Below are 8,406 nucleotides of genomic sequence, written 5' to 3'. Positions count from 1 at the left end.
TTCCTTTTTATGGCTGAAAATATTCCATTGTTTGGATATACCACATTTTGTTTATCCACTCATCAGTTGAGGGACATGTGGGTTGTTTCCATTTGTTGGCTATTATGAATAATGCTGCTATGAACGTTCATGTGCAAGTTTTTGTATGGACATATGTTTTCATTTCTCTTGGGTGTACACATAGGAGTAGAATTGCCTGGTCATATGTTGACTCTATGTTTAACTTTTTGAGGAACTGCCAAACTGTTTTCCAAAGCGGAAAACAAAGTGGCTGCACCATTTTACAATTCCATCAGCAATGTATGAGGGTTCTAATTTCTTCACATCCTATCCAATGCTTGCTCTTGTCTATCTTTGTTATTTTTCTCATCCTAGGGGGCATGAAGTGGTATTTCATTGAGGCTTTGATATATATTTCCCTAATGACTAATGAGGTTAAACAACTTTTCACATACTTATTAGCCACTTATGTGTCTTCTTTAGAGAAAGTCTATTCAAATCCTTTGCCCATTTTCTAAATTGGATTATTTGTGCTTTGATTGCTGAATTGTTAGAATTCTTTATATACATATTCTGGATCCTCACACTCTTTTTAAAACCAGCTGAAAGGCATCACTAACTGTGATCTTTCCTCTGTAGATTTTTCAAACTGTACTAGGCTAGGACAGGGGACCCTTGTCAAGACTTTTAGGTGGTTCTCTTGCAAGTATGGCCCATAAATCTCTCTCTAATTTCCAGTCTTTTTGATCTTCAACTCAATCTTGACCTTGAGATGGATGAGGGGATAAGAATAACAAAAGTACTTTTTACCTGCTCCCTTTATAAGCCCTGCATGGTTAAGGTGACTAAATAATTTATCATTCAAACCAGAACACTTTTCAATGAAAGTGGGAACTAAAATACTGAAAATTATATAAATGATTAGAATATTTATTCATTAACTGATAGATTGGCCTTATTTTATCAGTGGAGTTACCTATAGTAAAATTCTTTTCAAAACCTACTTTGAAAAATACATTGTTTCCTAAAAAATAAAAATAATGAAAACTATGTATAGCAAGAACCTTCTTTACATTGGTTATCTACACATTAAAAAACAACCTAAGCACAACCAATTATCCTGGCATAAATTCATGTACCATAACCAATTTCTCTCAGCTGTGCTCCTTCCCTCTTGCCTTACCTACAGGAACTATGACCTCCCCTCCACCACTTGGGAGCCACAGGAAACTTAAGGGATATTTCCTGGCTGCCTCCCACTAGTCTCATGATGCCAACATCTCTTCCGTTCTCCTGATGTGGTGGTGGGCCATCTCTGCCAGTCTTACATTGCTAGATGAGAAGCAGAGGATAAGCCCATGTTGCTCTTAGATCTCTGTACAGAAAGAGAGATTCCTGCCCCCAGGGCCATTGAGAGTGGGGTAGGAACAGAGCATATGGCCCTTATACTCTTTCTAACTCCCTCTCAACTCCTTTATTCTTCTCAATTGGAAAGACTTTTTCCTTGTTGGGGAGGGAGGGGGCCAGAGAAAAAGGGTTCTTGCCATTTGCAAATCCTTTCAAGTTTTCTATTTTAGACTTTAAACTCTCAGCTCTAGAATTAGAAGTTGAGAATTTGGCTACTTTGCTTGCCCATATCTGGCTCTCTCCTGAGATCCATGGTGAACCCATGTTCCACGGTCTGAACCAGGGCGGTCAAAGGAGAGAAAAACAAACACTACTTTATTAATTTTATTATTCTGGACTATACATGCATATATGTGTGTGTGTGAGAGATATTTATACATCAACTTATTGAAAGAGGTAGACACTTAGAAAGAAACACTGCAACTGGTCACTAGTTGATATTTAAGAGTTCTTTCCTCCATTCTCTAAGTCCTTCTTCCCCTGACCTCTGGCCAGTACCTCAGCTAGATGGCAGTTATTTCACCCAAGGTTGCATTACTAAATGATCTCAGCCTTTGGTGGCCCTGCCAATGAAAGGTTGAAATAATCTTCCGCTGCCCATAACTACTGGGCATAGAAATATATGATAGAACAAGGAGGGATCCCTGAGGAATTTTCTGGGCTTCTTTTGTATACCCCTGCTCCCATTGCATGCCAGAAATCTCATTTCCCTTTGAGTAGTACCAATCTAGGGTGACGCCATAACCCTTTTCGGTACCTATCCATGGCTAGGTACCTGGGACAGAAAAACATTATTGTGTCCGCTAAGGGAAGTATTTCTCCTTTGGAGAGTAAAGCCACCAAGACAGCAAGACTCAGAGTTGTATAAATGAGAAGCAAACATTTTATAATTGGGTAATTAGACATAACTTTGAAAGGCACCACCCTCAAATCTGCTACCTGTATTTCCATCCAGGCATCAAATGCTTCAAGTTACTAACTGAGTACATGAAAAAACTAGTTAACTGGTTAGCACAGTATCTCATTGCCTTTCTAATCTCCTTATGAAGTGAGTTCCTCAATTGAAAACTTATCTCCTTCAGACACTTGGATGTCCCATCACTGTATCTGCTGAGTCATAAAGGAAAATTGGCACCTCCTCTTCCTCTGTGGTCTAGATGAGCTGGAGAGGTTTTTCTTGTTCTGTACTCAAGGCTGGCAGATCTGGGTTCACCAGTAAATGGGTTGAAGCAGGGCCACCAAATGTGTTGTCTGTTTCTTCCAAAACAGAGAGGATATCTATACATATTTCAGTCCAATAGGTCATCCCATAGAAGATAAACTGATGAAGCAAGTCCCGTGTATTTTCATAGGATTTATTTTTCAAACACTAGCATATATGGGTCTAAGATATCTATATCAATATCTGTGATACTGGTTTCTTCCTACTCCCCAGGCCTTCTATGTGTAGTGGACATTCAATGAAGACCAGCCTTATGTCCTGTAGGATGATGAGATGGCCAAGATGTCTATTGGACTTGACATACCCCTGAGGCAGTATGGGAAAGGTACATATTTCTATTGGGTGAAAGCTATCTATCTCTGGAATATCCTTTATCAGAATAAGAAAAAATGCACTTACTAGATTAGTTGCTGGTACCAGGGACTATGGTAATATGCTCCAGAAAGGAGACTATATCTTTACTAGTCACTGCCATAGGAGTTACCAACTAATTAGGCTTACTTAATCCATTGTTGTTTCCAGAATTTATCCATCCTGGTACTGGCCATACTGGGAAACTAAGCTATAGCTTCAAAGTCTTTAACAGTGGTACTAATCTTTGTGGTTCCCCTAGGGGTGTGGTATTGGTTTGGATTCATTATTATGGTAGGGAGAAGAAACTTCAATGGTTTCCATTTGGCCCTTCCCACCATACCAGTCAGAGAGCCACTGTGGGGATTGTATCCTGTAATAGAAAAAATAATAGAGTAGAAAAATTGGGGAAATTGGAATAAACTGAGTTTAGTTGTATAATTATTAATAATAGCATTGTACCAATGTCAATTTTTTTTATTTTTGAGAAATGTACCATGGTATGTAAGATGTTAACATTAAGAAAGCTAACAATTTGACAAATTAAAATAACTGAAGTGTGAAGGTTACCAGCTTTAGATGGTGAACAGTCCCCTTCTTTCTTAGTTCTCAGTAAATGACAAGCTCTGACATAAAAATTCTAACTCCCACGCTCCTCCATTGACTGTCTCTTTCATTTCATCAGCCAGAACTCTGCCATGTGTCTAACCCTAAACCAAATACTAGAACAGGTGAACCAGATGATCATGTTTGATTGAGATTAGTGGTCCTCAGGCCAGCAGCATCAGCATCACCTGGGAACTTGTTAGAAATGCACATTCTTGGGCCTCACCCAGACCTGTTGAATCAGAACCCCTGGGAGTGGGGCCCAGGCCTCCAGATGATTCTGATGCAAGCCAACATTTGGAAGGTCTGGCTTAAATCTATCACAGTCCATTCAGAGGTTGGGGGAGGAACCTGAGCATCTTGCCTCCTAGAATAAAATCAGGGTTCTATAAACTAAGGAAGAAGAGAGTAATGCTGTTGGGTGAATGGCACTCTTCTATTATTTCCATTTAATTATTCCTAATTACATTATTTACCCATTGATTTCCTTGCTGACTCCCCGATCCAACTGCACACTTCTTGAGAGCATGAACTTTGTCTTTTATTAGTGTTTGTGTCCCTAGCATAATAGTAGGCACTCAATCAATGTTTGCTGGACACACAGATAAATGTTAAAGTGTCTCTCCTTTCTAATTGCCCAACCCCTTAACAGCTGCTTCCTGCTGCTTTCCACTCAAGGAACATTTTCACATCAGTTCACGTCAGTGAGCCAAGCGCTGTCTCTACCAGGGGCTCTGAGAACAATTACTCCTTTGCATATGGGTGCAAGTAGAAACTCTGGTTTCCTTAATGCACATTGGACCTTTATGCACATTCATTTTTGTTCAGGGGTGTTCTCAGAGAGCACTCCCATACAATAGCACAGAACTGAACACAATTGTGCTGAGTTCTGGCTGCCGACTCCTGGCTGGCAATCTTTCCCAGAGGCAGCTGTGTACTCAGAGTCAGACACAACCTGGAAATAAGCCTACAGGCTTCATCCACAGCAAAAGCAGCATTGAGGCAATGGCAGCTAGCAGCACTTATTTTGTTCTGCTCAGCACAGTGACCTGGACAAACCTCTTGGACTTTCTGAAGCCACTTGTATTAGGTCGCAACGCTTTGGGTTGCCAGCAACAGAGACCCAAATCCAAAGTGATGAAAATAAAGGCGTGGGGGAAGTCTCGTAGGCAGATACACCTAAAGTATCCTGGGGTAGTATCAGTTGCAGCTGCAGCTGGATCCAGATGCTCAGACAACATCCTCAGGAACCTTCTCTCTTCATTGCTCAACTAGATCTTTTTCTACTTGGCTTCATTCTCCAGCAAGCTTTCAAAAAGCGCTCCAGACTTGTATCCCATATGCTTGACACTCTCAGCAGAAAGCCCCTCTTTCACAAAAGTGTCAGCAAAAGTTCTGGGGCTGACTCTCCTCATCCTAACTTAAGTCACATAGACATTCCAGTGCAATCAATTGCTTAGGTTGGCATAAATGCCCAGCTTGGAGCAGGAGCATTAAGTAGGGTGAGTGGGGTCAGTCTCACCTGAACCACGTGGACTGATAATGAGGAAAGGTGTCCCCCCACCCTCCCCCAGCTAAATCCTAGCACTGTTACTAGAGGAGAGGGGAATGTCTGCTGAGGAGGCAAAAATCCACAGATGCCCAGTCTACCACTGTTTCTTATTTTGGGTCCCTGAGTAGCACTTCATAAAAAAGGCACCCACGTGCATGCAGAGCCAGGTATAAAATGATACTAAAACAAGGAAGAAAATAGAGTGCCTCCTAAAGACAGTACAGACTCTTTCCCAGCTATTTCTGGCTGGAAATAGCTCCCAGCGCTACACAGCAGGGCTGGGGGACGGCACCAACAGCCGCACTCTCCGTGTAATTTAATCCTCCGGAGCATCTGCCTGAACACTCAGCTCAAGAACGAACGTCCACCCCCTCCCACCCAGGGTTTCTTGGCCTGCTTTACTGTCTTTTGTAATCATCAGCTAACATCTGCGATATTTTATTCTCGGCAGGAAGGATTTTTTTTTCTCCCTTTCCCTCCTTCCTCCCTAGTTGAATGCAAAATAGAATAATAAAACAAGGCAGATGGGATTCTTAACATTATAACCTAAAGATCTGTTAAACTGGGATCCCTCCCCTCTGCCACCCCCTGAGGGCAAGCCCTCTCTTTCCAGCACTCTCCTGGCTCAAAGCCCTGGATCTATCCAGGAAAGAACTGGATGAAGCATAGTGACGGAGGATTCTGAGGAAGAGGGCACAGGGGTTAAGGGAAGAAAAAGCCACGGTAAAGAAGTAAAGGAGGTAAATCCAAGGGAGATAGAAAAGAAAGGGAAGATGTCCTTTGCTGTCTTTCAGGGAGCCTGTATATTTTCTGCAAGTAGACAACAATGCAAGCTCCATGTGGAGGTGAGTCTTTAAATTGATGACAAAATTGAGAACTTAATGCTGGACACAGTGGTACGTACCTGTAGTCCCAGCTACTAGGGAGGCTGAGGCAGGAGGATAGCTTGAGCCCAGGAGTACAAGGCTAGCCTGTGCAACATGGGGAGACCTCCATATCAAAAAAAGTTTTTTGTTCCAAGAAAAGCAGGATTACATTTTTTCCTAACAGATTTAGTTGACATAGTGTGTCCTTGGTTACCAAAATACTCACATAGCTTTGGGATTTTGAATTGGTTAGTGTTCATGACATGTGAAAAAGCATGTCACGTACTGTTCCATCTCAACCCCATAAAATTGGAAGTTGTGTATTTATACACACAGGACCTAGAAGGACACGTCAAACTGTAAACTGCTCATGATTGTGGATGACTTTCTTCTTTGCTTCTGTTTTTCAGTTTCATATACTGTACGTACTAATTTTAAAACATAAAGGTTATTTTTAAAAAAAATTTTTTAAATCAAGGATTTATTCTCTTCCCCCAAACCTAGCTCTTACCAGAAGTTCAAGAACTAACAAAATGACTAAAAGGCAGATAGCAAAGGAAGGAGAGACAATCTGGCTCAAGCAGTTCTAAACTGAGGTTTTCCACAGCAGGAGGAAAACTACAAGGCAAAGCTGGCAAAATAGGGCAGAGAGTACACCCCCAAATCTCCGGCTGCCCTGTGGACCCTCTAACAGACATTCTTCCAGACTCAGTGTCTGCACTTCATCAGCAAATCCATTTGTGCAGTGGATCAGACAGTTACTTCCTTTCCAACGCAGGGGTAAACCAAAGGGATTACATATTTATTTATTTTAAAAGCATTCAACTAGTAAATCACAAAGCATAATGCATCATAAAAGGGATATTTTGCTGATTTAAAAATTCTCTATTGAATTTGTTTCTCAAGTGAATATATTTCTTCTCCTCTACTGAACCTGTAACATTCCCCTACATGTGAATATTATAAGTTCTTTTCAAGGAACTTACTCCATCCTCCCAGAGGTTAAGTGAAAGCTAACTTCTCTATTTCTGGGTTTCTTCCTATGGGACCCTTCTCTTCCTCTTACAGACCCCAAAACTCTTGCGTTTCTTCCTCCTCTCCTCACTGGTTATCTTTTGTGTCTGCATTGGTCAGGATTGTTAGTGATAGACAAACACCCTCTCTAGTTAGTTAAAACACAAAGAGATTAATTAAAGAGCATTAGGTGGACTCAACCTATGGTGAGTTGTATAACTATTTCATTATATATTACAATGTAATAATAATAGAAATGAAATGCATAATAAATGCAATGTACTTGAATTATCCTGAAACCATCCCCCCCTCTCCAGTCCATGGAAAAATTGTCCTCCATGAAAACGGTCCCTGGTTCCAAAAAGGCTGGGAGCCACTGGCCTAATGCATTTCTGAGAGGACTAGGGAAACACTCAGTAGAATCTTCTAACTACAACCCCACTATTACCACCACAGGCCACTTAGCATCTCTGATCAGGATTCTCTTTACAATGCCAGGACATTCTGGTCACATCGTAGACATCTTAGATTTGTTTATTATAATTCCTAGCAGATAGCGTCTTATTTTAATATATTGGCATACTAATGACAAATTTTTTTACAGATGGAATTAAAATGCTTTAGGCAAAATTAGGTATCTTTTTTTAATTAATACAAAGATGCCAGCAGGTTAGCAGTAACCATGGCCATGACATCATATATGAAACAATAGAAACTTCACCACGGCTGTTCCAGAAGAACCAAAACCTCCACAGGGGTGCTTTCCAGAATGTTACCGAAACCAAAAGGGGTCCACCCTAGGTCCAGTTACTCCCCATGCAGATAGACAATTATTTAGATAATGAGGATTTGGGTAATAGGGATTGCCAAGGAAAAAAGGAAATTTTAATTCAGTCATTTTTAATGTGGGGCTAAGTGCACTGGGGCAGGTTGTATTGAAATTAACAAGGGGCTACGCGTAGTGGAGCAGATTAGTGAGGGATGGGGAGTCTTGGCATCAGTAAGTCTGCCTAGGGGTTGTCAGAATCTCAACTCCTTTGTCTTGCAGAAATTCTGCCATTTCTGAGAAACTCAAAAATGGTCAAGTAGTTAGTTAAAAGTTATAGGTTCTAGTCATTAAGCCCTACCGCCCTGAGAATCTAAAACATGAGAGGGAAAGGATTATAAAAAGTATATAGGAATCACTGAAATTCATTCATAGAGGCAGTTACAAAAATATGTAGAGCCTTCAGCCAGGGTCTCACTTCCACTTTCACGTGTCACCCAGTGGGTGGTCTGGTGGAATGGCAGTCTCACGAGAACCCTAGCTGCAAAAGAGTCCGATGCTGTCCAACCCCTGCACATACGAATTTGTGGAATGGTGTTCTTTGAGCCAATCCACAGGGCAA

The sequence above is a fragment of the Lemur catta genome, chromosome 12 (assembly GCF_020740605.2).
Source record: "Lemur catta isolate mLemCat1 chromosome 12, mLemCat1.pri, whole genome shotgun sequence".
Classification (NCBI taxonomy): domain Eukaryota; kingdom Metazoa; phylum Chordata; class Mammalia; order Primates; family Lemuridae; genus Lemur; species Lemur catta.
Note: the sequence above shows the minus strand (reverse complement) of the source record.